General features: G+C 40.2%; 1 pseudogene; it reads left to right on the forward strand.

Annotated features, from left to right (window-relative positions):
* Positions 1–18,478, forward strand: part of LOC102419109 — a 34,767-nt pseudogene that overhangs the window by 3,539 nt on the left and 12,750 nt on the right.

An 18,478-nucleotide genomic window follows, 5' to 3' on the forward strand; every position in this document is an offset into this window, starting at 1 on the left:
AAGCGGGGGTCGGGAGGACCCCAGTTCTCTTGATGAACTGAAGCAACTTTATTAGCCACACAATACTATTTATACATAACACACTGAATAGGAGGTCTATCAAGAGGAATGTATTCTTTGTTCCTCTTAATCTCTAAGCGAAGGACACAGCAGAAGGACAAGTTCTCAGTACAGTATATCTCAGTAAATAATTACAGACTTCTTGGTAAGCTATGAAAGGCTCTACAAATGTTGCTCTTATTCTACTGATAAACGCCATCCAAACAAGTCTGGGAAAACTGTGTGGGTAAGGATCCCAGCCTTGCTAGTCCCTACAGGTGCAAGGACCTTGCCAGCTTACATGTGGCCCCCAACACCAGATATTTATAATATAAATATAAATATCTGGGAATAAACTTAACACTGAGTGGCCAGATTATTATGACCAGCCAGATTATTATGACCACCCCATTAGTACTTCATTGACACTTCCAAAATTACTGAATATTGAAAACTTCCTAAGCAAATACTCTCAAGGTTTTTATTATTACTAGAGGCCTGGTGCACAAAAATTTGTGCACTGGAGGCGGGGGGTGTCCCTCAGCCGGGCCTGTGCCCTCTCACAGTCTAGGACCCCTCAGGGGATGACCATCTGCTGGCTTAGGCCTGCTCCCCAGGAGATTGGGCCTAAGCTGGCAATCAGACATCCCTCTGGCAGCCTGGCAGCCCTCGGGGGATGTCCACTTGCCAGCGGGGAGCAGACCTAAGCTGCAGTCAGACATCCTTAGCGTTGCTGAGGAGGCAGGAGAGGCTCCCACCACCACCGCTGTACTGGCAGCCGTCAGCCTGGCTTGTGGCTGAGCAGAGCTCCTCCATGTGGGCAGCTCCTGCATTGAGCGTCTTCCCCCTGGTGGTCAGTGTGTATCATAGTGACCAGTCATTCCCAGTCTTTCTGCTGTTAGGGTCAGTTTGCATATTACCCTTTTACTATATAGGATAGAGGCCTGGTGCACAGGTGAGGGCCAGCTGGTTTGCCCTGAAGGGTGTCCTGGATCAGGGTGGGGGTCCCGCTTGGGTGCCTGGCCAGCCTGGGTGAAGGGCTGATGGCTTTTTGCAGCTGGTCACACCCCCTTCAGGATGGGGGTCCCCACTGGGGTGCCTGGCCAGTCTGGGTGAGGGGCTAAGGGCCGTTTTCAGGTTGGCCAGCGACTGAAGCTCCCAGCCTCTCCTTTTTTTCTTATTTTTTTATTCTGGGATTTATTTACCTTCTATAATTGAAACCTTGTTGCGGTCACTGGAGCTGAGAGCCGGCTCCTACTAGCTTCCAGCTCCGAGGCCAGCTGGCTGAAAGCAGGTATCTGGGGTTTGTTTAGCTTCTATAATTGAAACTTTGTTGCTTTCGAGCTCAGAGCCGGGTCGCGGCAGGTGGGGAACCTTGGCTTCCTCCATCACTGGAGCAAGCAAGCCTCCTGCTATCTTCAGCTGCGTGGCTGCTGGCCGCCATATTTGTTGGCTGTTAATTTGCATATTGCCCTGATTAGCCAATGGGAAGTGTAGCAAAGGTATGGTCGATTACCCTTTTTGTCTTTTATTAGATAGGAGTATTATTTGCATAACTAATTCACTTCATTGTACTGATGGGGTGGTCATAATCTGGCCAGTCATAATAATCTGGCCGGTCATTAAATATATTTTTAATTTGGTAAGTGGGATTTATATTTAGTTTCTTTTCCTGACACTTCATTATAGGTGTATAAAAAGGCCATTGATTTCTGGATGTTAATTTTGTATCCTGCTACTTTGCCAAATTAATTTCTTAAATCTAATTGTAGGTGTGTGTGTGTGTGTGTGTGTGTGTGTGTGTGGTCTTTAGGGTTTTCTATGTACAATATCATGTCATCTGTGAGTAATGACTGTTTTACTTCCTCCAATTTGGATGTCTTTTATAACTTCTTCTGTGATCACTGTGGCTAGGACTTCCAATACTCTCCTATATAATAAAGAGCTAATATGCTAATTAGACCGAACAGCCAAACAACCATCCGGCTACCTCCTGTACACCCCCTACTGAGGATCGAGCCCACAACCTGGGCATACGCTCTGGTCAGGAATTGAACTGTGACCTCCTGGTTGTAGGTCAACGCTCAACCACTGATCCAAGCCAGCGGGGCCTCTTGAATTTTTTGGAATAGTTTGAGGAGGCTGAGTGTTAATTTTTCTTTAAAAGTTTGGTAAAACTTGCCTATGAAGCCATCCATCCCAGGACTTTTTGTTGCTGTGAGTTTTTTTATTTTATTACTGTTTCAATTTCATAGTTGTTATTGTCTATTCAGGTTTTCTGCTTCTTCCTGACTGAGTTTTGAAAGATTATACGTTTCTAGGAACTTGTCCATTTCACTCAGGTTGTCCAGCTTGTTGACAAATAGTTATTCAAAGTATTTTCTTATAATCCTGTATTTCTGTGATGTCAGTTGTTAGCCTCTTTCCTTTCTGATTTTATTTATTTGGGTCCTTTCTCATTTTTTCTTGATAAGTCTGGCTAAAGGTTCATCATTCTTGTTTATCTTTTCAAAGAGCCAGCTCTTGGTTTCTTTGATCATATATATATTAGTTTCTATGTCATTTATTTCCACCCTGATCTTTATAATTTCCTTCCTTCTACTGACTCAGGGCTTTCCTTGTTGTCCTATTTCTAATTCTTTTAGTTGGAGTGTTAGATTATTTTAGCTTTTTCTTGTTTCTTGGGGTAGGCCTATACTGCTATGAACTTCCCTCTCAGGACTGCTTTCGCTGTGTCTCATAGATTTTGGATTGTGTGTTCATTTTCATTTCTTTCCAGGAAGTTTTTTTATTTCTTTCTTGATCTTATTTGTTACCCATGCGTTGTTTAGTAACATGCTATTTTGTCTCCATGTGTTTGTCTGTTTTTGAGTGTTTTCACTGAAGTTGATTTCTAGTTTCATGCCACTGTGATCTAAGATGATGTTTGGTATTTTTCCAATCTTCTTAAATTTGTTAAGACTTATTTTGTGTCCTAACATGTGGTCTAGCTTTGAGAAAGATCCATGTGCACTTGAGAAGAATATATATTTTGCAGCTTTGGGAATGAAATATCCTGTAAATACCAATTAAATCCATCTGATTTAGTGTGTCTTTTAAGGCTGCTATTTCTTTTTGATTTTTTTTGTCTGTATTGCAGAAAACAACTATATGAAATTTTCCTCTTTATTATGTACGTCTTGTTAACTGGTAAAGAGAACAGTAACTTTTTTTCCCCATTTAGTTTTTACTTGAAAGGTGAACCAATTCTAACTTGTAAACTTTCTGGAGGCAAGGTGCTTTGGAACCATGATATACCAACATGTGAAAGTAAGTAAATTTTCACTTTAGAATTTAGACCAGCAATTCTCAATATTTTTGGCCTTGGGACCCACTTATGCTGATTTTTTTAAAAGTATAGTTGACATACAATAGTATATTAGTTTCATGCATACAACATAGTGATTCAACATTTATTAAAATATACAATGTATTTTTTTTATATAAAAAATAAAAGATGCCCCAAACAGTTAGAATAGTGGGATTGTTTTACACTTTTATAAATGCCTTCAAAATCTGGCTTAAAGGAAGACACTTAAATTCACTCCGTGGTAAAATAACACATTCAGTAGCTTCTGGAAAATTTCACTGTACTCATAAGGTTGAAAGTAAAAAAAAAAAAGACAATATCAGTATAATTGTGAAACAATGACATGTATTTATATTCTTATAAATTATAAAGCATTTTTCAACTAGCAGTGCATTTTATCTTTAACCATATCTTTTAATTTTCAGCAACGCAACTCTTATGATGACTAGAGTAAAACTTAACATAGCCTTATAGATACATATAGATATTTCAATAAAATTGGTTTTCTTTTGAAAGTTCATTTCTACAGGATTTGACTTTGGGGTAATAACACTTTCTCATAGAGACATTCTAAAGGGATATTGGATTCACAACTAGACTGTAGAAATCAGATGTTAGTGAATTTATTTTACTAAATGTTGTCTTACTCTCTATATCTTTCCTTTTTCTTCTCATTTCCTCTTTTCCCCCTCTTTTTAAGAGATTTTTTGTGAAGCACCCGGAAATATAAGTAATGGAAAATACACGGATAGCTCGAGGGTTGTATTTGAATTTAATGAAGTAGTGACTTATACTTGTGACCCTTCCAATGGGACTCAGGAGTATTCACTTATTGGAGAGAGCACGCTTACTTGTTTTGGGCCTGGCAAATGGAGTAGTGACCCTCCTCAATGTAAAGGTAAAGGTATTTCCTTCTTCATTGGTGACTACAGTGAAAAAACTCTGTAGAGTGTTTACCTATAAGTAAGCAAGCAATCATATGTGCTTCCTCCTCCTGTTAAATTTTCATTTAATTTATTATATGTCAAGTCGAATAAAAAATAGTTCCGTTGTAGAATTCCCCACCCTCAACATGCTCTTGGCATTCCAGTTCATATAATGTGAACGACTGTGTAAATGTATAACTTAGGATTTTTTTTGTGCTTGAAAAAACAAAAAGTAACACACAATGGCTTAAAATTAAGACTTTTTTATGTTAAACCATCCGAGAGATATAGCAATAGGTAGTGGCAGAGTAAATTATAAAAGGCTAACTCTTACTGATACTAATGATAAACTCTGTACACACAGAGTTGGAAAAACAATGTTTAAGGCGCTAGAGAGTAGCCAAAAATGGGAGACAATGAAGGGGATTTGACTTTTGTAGGAAAGGGACCACGGAATATCAACGAAATACTTACTCTTTACTAGTGGGTATGGAATGTTCTATAAGGTAGACCATATTCTGGGAAATAACATAATTTTTTAAAGTTTAACATAATTGAAACAGAGTACATTCTCTGGTCATAATGAAATAAATCTAGAATCAAAACAGAGATAATTTTTAAAATCTCCAAATTCAGTCATATATCTCATAATGACATTTCAGTCAGTGATGGGCTACATATATGATGATAGTCTCATAAGATTATAATGGGGCTGAAAAATTGCTGTCACCTAGAAGATCCTGTGATAGCTGTCAGGATGTTATAGCACAACACAGTATTCATGTGTTTGTGATGATGCTGGTGTAAACAAACCTACTGCGCTGTCAAAAAGAGCTATATTGTAAGTATAGCTCTTATGATAAAAATAGTAGGCTACACCATCTAGGTCGGATTTTGCAAGTACACTCTATGTCCACAATTCTCAGAACGTTATTCCTGTTGTCAAGCAGTGCATGGCCGGTATTTGGCAACCATGTAAAACAAATATGATCTAACGAACCATTGAGTCAAAGAAGAAATCACAAGAAAAATTAGAAAGTGTTTTGAATTCAATAAAAATGAAAACACAATATATCAAAATATCAACATTTGTGTGACACAGCAAAAGCATTGCTTTGAGAAAAATTTATAGCGTAACAATACAGTAGAAAACATATCTCAAATCAATAATCTGGACACTTTTACCTTAAAAAACTAAGAAAGAAATGCAAATTAAACTTAAAACAAGGAGACAGGGGATAATAAAGCTAAAAATCAATAAAATTGAAAAGATATAAAAGGCTGTGCATAATGGGCCCTTTATGTATGGCTCAGATTTAATCTTGTAAAATGTTCTCTGGTACTTACTACCCAGCTCAGTGGTGTGTGTGTGTGTGTGTGTGTGTGTGTGTGTGTGTGTTTCCAAATTCTTCCAAACCCATTACTCGATTCTGAAATCAATCTAGAAGGTCATGACCGGCACTTGAACGGCACTTTTCTCCTTGAGAAAGAGTGTAGAATGAGAAATGCCAGAGTACACTAGTATGAAGTCTAGTATTAACAGCCCTGTGTGCTTATGTAATGGTTTTACAGCCTAAAAAAAAGTAATCTCTGGGTTGCAGTCTAATATATTCGGAAAACATGGCCGTAACTTCGTTGGCCTTTCTATTTCTTGAATATCCCAGATCATATATGTGGTTGCCACCTGAGAACTTTTTCTTTGGGGGAGAAACCAAGATGGCTTCATAGGTAAACACTGGAAATTGCTGCCTCGCACAACCACTTCAAAAATACAATTAAAAGACAAAAAAAACATCATCCAGAACCACAGGAAGGCTGGCTGAGTGGAAATTCTACAACTAGAAGGAAAGGGAAAAGCACACTGAGACTCAGAGGAGGTGCAGAAGTAAAGTGCAGAGGTATGGAGGCGCACATGGAAAGGGCTGGAAACTGAGGACACGGTTGTCTTTTTCAATCGGGAGGGAGTTTCAAGCTCCCGACTGCTCTGAACTCCAGTTCTGGGTGAGTCTCTGGGGACCCAGACTCATATGGGGAGAAACTGGACTGTCTGGCATCGGTCGGAACTTGAGGGCAGCTTTCTCTCAGAGGTGCTTGCAGTGATTACCGGGACACTGAGAAGCAGGGCCTCTTAGGGCAGCACTGAGGAGCAGTCATAGCTGCTTGCTCCACCCTGTTGATCCCCTGAGACCCCGCCCCACCCAAGCTGTGTGCAGAGGCTTTTGCATATGAAAGGCCTGGCCCTTTGCAATCTGATATTTACCTAACAAACTGCAGCTGGGTCAGAGAAAGCCAGAACATCCAAAAGAAGGCCCAAGGCCCCACAGCAGCTTGCATTGCTTCACAGCTAGGCTCCTGCTAGGTACCTCAGGCAGAGGCTAAATTAGCACCTCCCTAGAGATCCAAGAGCCAGTGTACCCAGTGGTCAGAGTGGGACGATCCAGATTACAACTCCTCAGATCCATAAGGGACACACTCAGGGGGCAGACTCAGTGAGCACCAAAGCCCCAGTGAAGCAAGTCTTGCCCCAGAAGGGTGTCTCCAGCACAGAAGTTCTCCCACTGTAGACACAGCTGATTCTCACAGCCAATTGTCCTGGAGGTCAGTTCCTCCCAGTGATACCTACAACAATCAAGGCTTAACTAAAACAAGACTACAACAAGACTGTGCACAAAGCCCACAAAGGGGTGCACCAAGAGTGTCCACCTCAGGTAATTGGGGAGGCTGAGCCACTGGGCCCTATAGGACACTTAGCACAGAAAGCCACTCTATCAACACAGGGAAGCATAAAAAATGCGGAGACAAAGAAACAGGTCACAAATGACAGAAATGGAGGAAAGCAAACTACTGGATATAGAGTTCAAAACCACACTTATAAGGTTACTCAAGAATCTTCTAGAAACCACCGATAAATTTAGTGAGACCCTCAAGAAACCTAGTGAGACCCTCGAGGTTATGAAAAAGGACCAACTAGAAATTAAGCATACACTGACTGAAATAAAGAATATTATACAGAATTACAACAGCAGACTAGAGGATCGCAAGAATCAAGTGAAAGATTTGAAATATGAAGAAGCAAAAAACACCCAACTGGAAAAGCAAAAAGAAAAAAGAATCCAAAAATATGAAGATAGTTTAAGGAGCCTCTGGGACAACTTCAAGCGAACCAACATCCGAATTCTAGGGGTGCCAGAAGAAGAGCTATTTGAAGAAATAATGACAGAAAACTTACCCTACGAGGTGAAAGAAATACACTTACAAGTCCAGGAAGCGCAGAGAACCCCAAACGAAAGGAATCCAAAGAGGACCACACCAAGACACATCATAATTAAAATGCCAAGAGCAAAAGACAAAGAGAGAATCTTAAAAGCAGCAAGAGAAAAACAGTCAGTTACCTACAAGGGAGTACCCATAAGACTGTCAGCTGATTTCTCAACAGAAACTTTGCAGGCCAGAAGGGAGTGGCAAGAAATATTCAAAGTGATGAATACCAAGAACCTACAACCGAGATTACTTTACCCAGCAAAGCTATCATTCAGATTTGAAGGTCAGATAAAGAGCTTCACAGATAAGAAGAAGCTAAAGGAGTTCATCACCACGAAACCAGTATTATATGAAATGCTGAAAGGTATCCTTTAAGAAGAGTAAGAAGAAGAAAAAGGTAAAGATAAAAATTATAAACAACAAATACACATCTATCAACAAGTGAATAAACTGGTGAATATAATAGAATCAGAAGCATAGAAAGGGAGTGGACTGACTATTCTCGGGGGAGAAAGGGGTGTGAGGGATGTGGGAAGAGACTGGACAAAAATCATACACCTATGGATGAGGACAGTGGGGGCGGGGTAAGGGCAGAGGGTGGGGTGGGAACTGGGTGGAGGGGAGTTATGGGGGAAAAAAGAGGAATAACTGTAATAATCTGAACAATAAAGATTTAATTTAAAAAAAAGAACTTTTTCTTTGCATATCTTTGCATGGCTAGCTTCTTTGAAGCTTTTAAATTTTACGTCAACTATTTCCTTCCCACAAGAGTTTTCTAAAAAGACAAGGTATAATAATGAGTGTCAACATGAAATTTGAAAAAATCTCTAGAGCTAGAGCAGGGGTGGGCAAACTTTTTGACTCGAGGGCCACAATGGGTTCTTAAACTGGACCGGAGGGCCGGAACAAAAGCATGGATGGAGTGTTTGTGTGAACTAATATAAATTCAAAGTAAACATCATTACATAAAAGGGTACGGTCTTTTGTTTTTTTAGTTTTATTCATTTCAAACGGGCCGGATCCGGGCCCGCGGGCCGTAGTTTGCCCACGGTGGAGCTAGAGTATCAAAAGTTGCATTTGAACGTACTCAGAATTTATATCTGGTAGACTTTTTTCAAATTTTGCAGTAGAAAAAAAAATGTATGGCCCTAGCCAGTTTTCTCAGTGGGTAGAGCATCGGCCTGCGGACTGAAGGGTTCTAGGTTTGATTCTGGTCAAGGGCATGTACCTCGGTTGCAGGCTCTTCCCCAGCCCGGGCCCTGGTTAGGGCTCGTGCAGGAGGCAACAAGTATATGTGTTTCTCTCACATCGATGTTTGTTTCTGTATTTCCTTCTCTCTTCCACTGTCTCTAAAAATCAATGGAGAAATATCTTCAGGTGAGGATTAAAAAAATGTAAGAAACCAATAAACTATATTGACTGTTTCAGGTGGAAAAACAGTAATCAGATTTCTCTAAATCTGTTTACCTGGAATGAAAATGCACAAAAAAGTCTTTTTAAAAATATTTATATCTTGCCTTTCACTCCTTGTCTCTTCCCACTGGAAATTGCTACTTGGCACTATTTTTTTCTGGTGCTATGGTAAAACAACTTTCTGTTAATGCTGAAATTTCTTTACTTTTTAGTGGTCCAATGTAAACAGCCAGTACTCAAACATGGAAAACCAGTAACAGAAATGAAAAAAAATTTTTCCTACCAAGATGTGGTTGCATTTAGATGCCGGAAGGTTTCTACCTTATTGGCAGCAACCCTGTGTTCTGCGGTGGAAACAGTACTTGGGAGCCTGCGATGCCCACATGTATTAGAGGTACATATTATACAATTTTCCTTCTTGATTTTTTAAGGGTTTCTTTCTTTGACATTAAATATCAATGATAAAGAATAACTGAAAAGAAGCAATTTTAGTAATTAATTGTCTTTTCATATTCATGACGGATGTATGACATAAAGTTCGTACAGAATTTTGCTGTTGTGATTTTGTATGTGTTCATAGAGTTCTTAGCACATTCTGTACATCACATAGGTCTGTAAGTTCCTCTTGTTCAGTACTGTTATGTTACGGTTAGCAACCACTTTTTCCAGAATAAATGGAATGAATCATGGGAATTTTTACCTAAATCAGAATGAAAGTCATAATTCACACAAATGAAAAGAAAGGGATAATTTCCAAGTGATTGATCCTACATTGTTATGTTTTTCAATGTCAAAGCCTCTTATTTTGAGTCATTCATATGTAGTAACATCTTCCTTATATTTTACAAAAATACTTTAAATTCATGTTGTTTACACTAATTTATAACCTTTAGTAATAAAAGGGGGAAGAACATACTTGTAGCCATTTTAGTTGTTATTCTTACTGATTCTAAAATTACTTGCCATAGTCCACAGATATACGCAGGCATGTACACTTGGGCAACTTACTTAAACTTCAAAAGTATTTACTTACATGTAAAATAATTTAATGTCTTCCCAACTGGGTGATAATACAGCTTAAATTGGTTGCACTTAAACTACTTAGCACTATGCAAAGTTTGGAAAGTACGCATATTTTTTAATTTTGAGGAATAGCTAATCTTTTTTTAAAAAATCAAAAATCAAATTAAATCCATAATTTTATTAATGAGACTGATGAATGGAATAAAATTTATTTTTCCAGGTCCCAAGCCTACTCGTCCAACCAAGCCACCAGTTACAAGCTATCTAGGTTCAGTAACATTTTTATTTTATTTTAATTTTTTCCCTCCCATCACCATTTATTCCCTCTCTGCCCTCTTCCACCTCCACCTCCACCTGCTCCCCTTCCCCACTCCAACACCACACTCTTGCCCATGTCCATGAGTTCTCTCTCTCTTTTTTTTTTGTTTTTGTTCAATCCCTCCACCTTCTCCCTTTGCACTTCCCCCCGGCTCCCAGCCCCTAACCAGAGCTGTCCACCTGCTCTCTATCTATGAGTCTGCCACTATTGTGCTTAGTAGCTTGTTCATTAACTCTTTATCCTCCTTATATTGTTAAGAACTTTGTGGGCTGATGGGTGAAAAGTCATGTCTTGTTTTAATTTGCATTTATTTAATAATTAATGAGACTAAACCATTTTTATCCACATTCATTTACTCATATCCTTTGCTCAGTTTTCTGTTGGGTTTCTAAAATATTATTTTTGTTAATTGTGAGAACCCATTATAAATTAAAGACCTTCTAATATATAGTAAACATTTTTTTCCAGATTGGTATGGCCTAATTTTGCTAGTTCATTTTCTTTTTAGATTTTTTTGGATATAGATTTCTTTTTATAACTTTGTTATGAGGAATATACAAATGTATTTTTTGTAAATTTTCAAATATTACAAAAGGATACCGAGTAAAAAATTAGTTCATCTCTTTTTCTAGTCCATTGTCTGAGTTAATCATGGTTCATAATTGAAGTCTCTTTTTATCCATTTCATATAAGGACACATCATGTCCTTATATGACTGGTTATACATACGTTGCCTTTTTTTCATTTTTCTTAACCAGAAATAGACTCATGTTGTTCATATTTTTCTAAAACTCTCACATTTTACACTTACTATCTTAGATTGGGGTTGTATTTAGATTTATCCCCATTCTTTTTAGTGACAACTTTAATATATGCCACATTTTATCTAGCTATTCTCCTAGAATGGACAGTTATATGTGCAGAAGAGTTGAATGTATTGAACTATTCCCTAATGGCTCTGAGTATTGTGTCTTCCTTATTAAAAGCTTTAAGTCTTCAAGTTATAGAAACACTTCAACCATGGGTTCTGATTTCATTGTTTTGCATTTAAATCATTGATATATCTGAGATTCATTATGGAATATGGGATCAGGTTGGTTTCTTCTCCCCTTCACCCACCCCCACTCAGTGGCTAAGTTGCACCGTCTATGGAATGGATTGTCTTCTCTCCAACTGTTTTATCACACACTCAACTCATAGGTGTTCTAAATTCATAGGTGCTCTAGTCTCCCACAGAAGTTGCACCATCTTATATTCCCACCAGCAATGCACAAAGATCCTAATTTCTTTACCTCTTTGCCAACACATGTTCTTTTCTGTTTTTTGATAATAGCCATCCTCATACCTGGTAGGTAAAATATGTGAAGTAGTATCTCATTGTGGTTTTTATTTGCATTTCCCCCTTGATTAGTGATGTGTACACATCTTTTTATGCACTTATTCACTATTTGTATCTATTCTGTGGAGAAATGTCATTCAGGTCCTTTGCTCAGTTTTGAATTGAGTTGGGATTTTTGTTGTTGATATTTAGGAGTTTAATCTTTTCTCTTTTCTTTATTTCAATTTTTTTCTAGGATATGTCAACTTTCGTGAAGTATCATCATCTGAAGAGATTGTGGAATTAGGTATTAGATTCTTTCTTCTTCGTTTTTTAAATCCTCACCCGAGGATATTTTTTCATTGATTTTTTTTTGGAGAGTGGAAGAGAGAGGCAAAGATAGAGAGAAATATCAATGTGAAACACATCCATTGGTTGCCTGCTGCGGGAGGCCTGACCAGGGCCTGGGCCGGGGAGGAGCCTGCAGTTGAGGTATGGGCCCTTGACCGGAATCAAACCCAGGGCCCTTCAGTTCACTGGCCGACGCTCTATCCACTGAGCCAAACCTGCTAGGGCATTAGTTTAGTTCTTTTTTTTTTTTTTAATATATTTTTTATTGATTTTTTACAGAGAGGAAGGGAGAGAGAGATAGAGAGTTAGAAACATCGATGAGAGAGAAACATCGACCAGCTGCCTCCTGCACATCTCCTACTGGCGATGTGCCCGCAACCCAGGTACATGCCCTTGACCGGAATCGAACCTGGGACCTTTCAGTCCGCAGGCCGACGCTCTATCCACTGAGCCAAACCGGTTTCGGCCAGTTTAGTTCTTAATAATTCTTTATTATGAGACCTTAGAGTTCTACATGAATATATTATGTTCCAATTATTTGTAGACAGAGAAAAAACAAGATGTCACAAATTATTAGGAATAATTGACATTTATAGTTACTTTAGTATTGCAGATACCATAACAAATGTGATAGTATGTATAGACACATGCAAGTAATTTTCTCTAATCTTGAGAATTTTAGTTGTCCTATTAACCTTTACTAAATAACCTGGTGTGGTAACTATAGCACAAAACAATGACAAGTGAGGTTCCTATTAAGAGTTTCACAGGGCATATCCTATAGCCGGAATCTATTTGAAGTGTTCTTTGTGCAAAGCGATTTGGATATACTAGCAGTCATGTTAATACTAGAACGATTCCTTTTTTCTGTAGTTTTTAGATGATCAGATCAAAAGTAAACAAACAAACAAACAAAAAACTGCTATCTGGGACCCATACATGCTCAATATCTTTAAAACTACTTTTTTTTTTCTCAGCACCAGGAACCATTGCACTATTTAGTCTTACCATATGTAAGTATATCACACTTGAACACCATTGAAATCAAAATATTACATTCTTTTCTATTACATAGAGTGCATTCTCTTCTGATGATTTTTCAGTTTTTATAGGTTTTATAGCTTGAAATTAAACCAGTGTAGAAAAAACGGACCTTTCGTACGATATACACCTGTTGTTGGTGATTGTATATTCATTTATACAGTTTTCTATATGTCCACTTAGTAACAAACCCGAAATAATACTTTTTTTCCAAGATGATTAGTCATATGACTTTTCATCTCAAATATGGGTAATTTTCTAAACTAAACAGGACACTTCTCTGACTTACTGTGGACCAGTTAAGTGATTCCAGGGGATTGCACTTAGATAGTGAAAAATCCAGATGGAATATAAATGTATCTGTGCTTTAAAAATAACACTTTTGAGCACTGAAATGTAACTGACAGTAATTTCTTCTTCTAGAGCTTGAATCTTGGAAATTATTTTTCAGAGTTACATGTCATTTATTTTCTGGTTCCTTACAGTTGTTGGCATTGCAGTAATTTTCATCTCCGTGTACAAGTGTCTTCACAGAGGGAAGTAAGGGTAAATTAAACACTTATTCTCATGTATTGATTCTTCTCACTCTTGACATACTTTTGTGCTGCTTTTGTTTGTACCTTGGTTGCGGGCAACATCCCCAGTGGGGGGTGTGCAGGAGGCAGCTGATTGATGTTTCTCTCTCTCTCATCAATGTTTCTAATTCTCTATCCCTCTCCCTTCCTCTCTGTAAAAAAATCAATAAAATATATTAAAAAAAATATCGCTGTACCAAAATACTTAAAGGCTCCTTAAGAAATATAATAAAATTCTTTCTAGCTATGGGGTCTTTTTTTTTTAATTCTCTACTTTTTTTTTCCTATTGGGTCTTGTAAGCTGAACATCCCATTCAAGATGGTGACATAGGAGGATCCTAAACTAACCTCTTCTCCAACACATCAAATCTACAGCTACACAGAACAATTCCTTCTGAAAGCCATCCAAAAGCTAGCTGACCAACTTCTACACATTAGGTGGAGAAAAACCCACTCGAAATGGGTAGGAGAACCTGAAACACAATCTCTCCATACATCTCACCCATGGCACGGTGACCCACAATCAGGCGGGAACCCACATCTCTGAACTTCTCCCTGAGGAGTGAAGTGTTTGAACTTCACATCTGGTACCCCATCATTTAAGTCCAACACCTGAGAGATGGGCCCCCCAAACATCTGGCTTTGAAAGCAATGGGGCTTATGTCCATGAGACTCACAAGGCTATAGCGAACTGAGATATAAAAGGGTCCCCCCACGGCACAGTGCAGAGGTAGCCTACTGAAACACACACGTCTTTCTGTGAAAGAGATCTGCTTACTTATCTTAAAAGCTAAAACCTGACTTCCAGTCAAGATTGTAGAATAGGTAAACTCTGTGCTCATCTCCTGCTATGAAAATTACAATTAAATTATAGCACAACCATTCTTGAGAACCATCTGAAAACTAGCTGAGCAGAAATCCTATAAAGGATTTCACCACCCTCAAGAGAGTACATATATATCCCTGACCATTGTGACTCAGTTGGTTGGCTGTCATCCTGTGCACCAAAAGGTTGCTGGTTCCATTCCCGGTCAGGACATATGCCCGGTTGTGGCCTCAAACTCAGGTAAAGGGTGTGCAGGGGCATCCTATGGATGTTTCGCGCTCACATTGATGTTTCTCTTTCTCTCTCTCCCTTCCTCTCTATTTAAAAAGTTTTTTTTAATCTTAAAAAAAAAACAAAATGGGGGGTTCTCCCCCCCAGGGGAGTTGCCCTTGGCTTTCCCTTTTTTCCCCCCCCGGCCCCCCCCCACACATTACCATTAGTTTCCTCATTCCCAAACTCCAAGGGCCCTTCCTTTACCTCCATAACTTGTTTGCTTCTTGGAATTACTTTTCTACCTTTATAATTTACCAAATAAATGTTCTCTTACAAAACAAAAACAAAAAAACACCCACAAAATAGTACATAAATGATTTAAAGGAGAAGTCATGTCAAGACTAGTGGAAGGGGCAGAGACACTGAACTGGCAGGTCCCACACCCACAGGGTGGAAACTGACAATTGAGAGGGATATTTTAGCCCCAGAGACCTGCCCTAAGGATTGAGGAGTCTCAGCTCCACACCAGGTGCTTCCGTTTGGGGCACCAGTACCAGGAAGAGGAGTCCCCATAACATCTGCTGTGAAAAATGGTGGTGGTGGGGGATTATAACGTCCCATTGAGACAGAGGGCAGTGGGAGACCGAGGCACTGCAGGTCTTAAAGGGATCATAAACAGATGCGCTTACTCAAAAACTCAGTGGCTCAGGATCTGTGGGAACATCAGGTCGAAAGTGCCAGGAACAAATGGGGAGGGACTAAATTGACGCTTCCGGAGGCGGACAGGGAGGCAGGGGTCAGGGAAACACTCTCTGGGGACAGAAGTGCTGGCAGATGCCATTGTTCTTTTGTTGAACTCGCCTCCCAAACAGCCAGCCAGTTCCAGGCAGGCACCAAATCTGAGCTCTCCAGTAACCTGGGTAACACTGTTCACCACACCCCAGTGATTCCCTAAAGCCCTGTACCACCCAACTCACACACTAGCCCAAGCCTCTCCCAATAGCTGCTCCACACAAGTGTCTACCTCGGCTTGTGGTGTGGACTTTCCTAAAAATCTCTCAAATTTCCACAAACTCCAAACAGGCAGCGGTAGGCCTCAGTGTGCCCGTCCCTATTGCCAAGCTGCCCCAGGCCCAAGCAGAAATGGAGACTGATTTCAACTTGCACTGCAACTCCCTTGAGGCAGTCTCAAGTGTGGCATAAGGGGTGGCTAGGCATGCTTTGGGATATAGTTGCAATTAAGTAGCCACAAGTTGAGCAAAAGTGGTGGCTGGCCTCAGCGTACACAGTGGTGCCCAACAAAGAGTCACAAGCTTGGCACAAGTGGCAGCAGGGCTCAGTTCATAGCATACCCTCTCTCAAGCACCTCCAATCCCAGCACAAGTGGCAACCAACTGCAGATCATTTTGTAGCTACCAGGTGGTCCAAGCCCAACACAAGCAATGGTGGTCTTGGCCTGCACTAGAACACCTCCCAAGAGGATACAAAGCCCACACTTTTGGTGGACAGCTCTAAGCCACACCAGAGCACCATCCAATGACATATCCAAATAGCATACTTGGTTTGCACTAAAGTAATTTCTGCTCTGTGAGGTCAGCCTCCACAGATCAGCTTATCCACTACAGTCATGGCCAGCCTTCACAGCCAGTCAGCCTGGGGATTAACCCCACTCAAAAATATGCCAAGAAGATTCAAAGTTCAACTACAGCAAATAAGCATACACAACCTACACAAGGGACACTCCTGGAGCACCTGGCTTAGGTTATAAAGGAGACTATGCCATTTGTGACCACAGGACACCTATTACATAAGGCCATTTTGCCAAGATCAGAAGATGTAGTAGATACATAGAAACAAACACAGGGATCAGCCAAAATGAGGAGACAAAGAAACATGCCCCAAATGAAAGAACAAGACAAACTTCAGACAAATACCTAAAGGACATGGAGACAAGCAATCTAGGAGGTACAGAGCTTAAAACACTGGTTTTAATGATGCTCAGTGAATTTAGGAGAATAATAAACTCAGTGAGAACATCAACAAAGAGAAAACATTAAAAATAACATTAAAAACTCACTTAAAATGAAAATACAATAACTGAAATAAAGAATACATCACAGGGAATAAACAGCAGATAAGATGAAGCAGAGAACTGAATCAGCAATCTGGAATCTGGAAGACAATATAACAGAAAGCATCCAATTGGAACTGCCAAGAAAAATATTTTTTTTTTAAAAGGAGGAGAGCTTGAGAGACCTCTAGGACAACATCAAACTTACCAACATTCACATCATAGGATGACCAGAAGAAGAAGAGAACAAATAATTGAAAACCTACTTGAGGAAATAATGACCGAGTTCTGTCTGGGTTGCTCAGTTGGTGGGAGCCTCATCCCATACACCAAAAGTTGTGGGTTTGATTCCCAATCAGTGCATATACCTAGGTTGTGGGTTTGATCCCCAGTTGGGGCATGTACGGGAGGCAACCAATTGATGTTTCTCTCTCCCTTCCTCTCTCTCTAAAAATCAGTAATCATATCTTTGAGTAAAGATTAAAAACAAATAAATTAATAAAATATAAAGTAAGAAATAATGACTGAAAACTTTCCTATCCTGTCCATTGAAATAGACATACAAATCCAAGAAATGCAGAGAGTTCCCAATAAGATGAGTCCAAAGAAACCCACACCAAGACACATCATAATTAAAATTACAAAGGTTAAAGACAAGTAATGTTAAAAGCAGCAAGAGAAAAAATGTTATGTAAAAGGGATCTGTCATAGGACCATCAGCTGATTCTTCAACAGAAATTTTGTAAGCCAGAGGAGATTGGCATGAAATATTCAAAGTGTTAAAAGGCAAGGGCCTTCAACCAAGATTATTCTACCCAGCAATGCTATCATTTAGAATTAAAGGAGAGATAGTTTCTCAGAGATTAAAAAGAAGCTAAAGGACTTCATTGCCATTAAACCAGCAACACAAGAAATGTTCAAAGGCAAAAAGGGGCATGTTTCAATAATTCCTTTTACAAGTGAGGAAACATCTCCAGAAGTCGCAGCAGACTTCCCTTGATTCAGGCACCTTATCAGTACCCTCTCCTCCCTCTCAGTGTCACCCTGGCAGTGGATCTGCTTTGTTTACTAATAACAAAAAGATAAAAGAAAAGAAAGTTTTTATTACCTCCAAGCTGAGTGCTCGCAGGGCCAACACAGCCATCCCTGGAAGATGGCACCAGCACCCTGTCCCCAGCCTCATGCATCCTCAGCGGAACCCAGGACTAATGCCAAGGGCATTATTCCTCCCAGACCCTGGAAAGAGGAGCAGAGGGAGGGAGGAAGACTGTCTCAGTTCAGAGGGAGGGCTGGCGAGTCTCCCCAAAGCTTCCTTCTCCCCTGGAATCACAGGGGCCCCTGAGTCTGGCCACAGTAGATCTGGCAGCCCAGACACAAGGACAGGGTGGCCTCCCAGCTCCACAGAAGGAAGCCCACCCAGGTGACTGTGGGGTTACTAGGTTTGCACGTGTCCTCTTTTTTCTGCGGGGGTGGGGGTGGGGAGGGGGGGGGCGCGCGTCCGGGGTCTCGGCGGTCATTGAGGAGGAAATGCGGGCGGCGGGCGGCGCAGCCTTTGGCGACGAGCGTGTCTGCGCCTGCGCGGCGGGGCCCAAGTCCCTCAGCCCCCCTCCCCCCCATACCCCCCGGGGGGGGTGAGGAGAATAGTGAACTTAGTTCTATACCCTTGCTGGTCGTCCGCCGGCTCCGATTTTTAACTACAGGATGCTTTTCCCGGCCTGAGAATGGGATGTAGCCTGCGGAGCCGAGGATAGGA

This window comes from Myotis lucifugus, unplaced genomic scaffold (genome assembly GCF_000147115.1).
Source record: "Myotis lucifugus unplaced genomic scaffold, Myoluc2.0 scaffold_145, whole genome shotgun sequence".
Classification (NCBI taxonomy): domain Eukaryota; kingdom Metazoa; phylum Chordata; class Mammalia; order Chiroptera; family Vespertilionidae; genus Myotis; species Myotis lucifugus.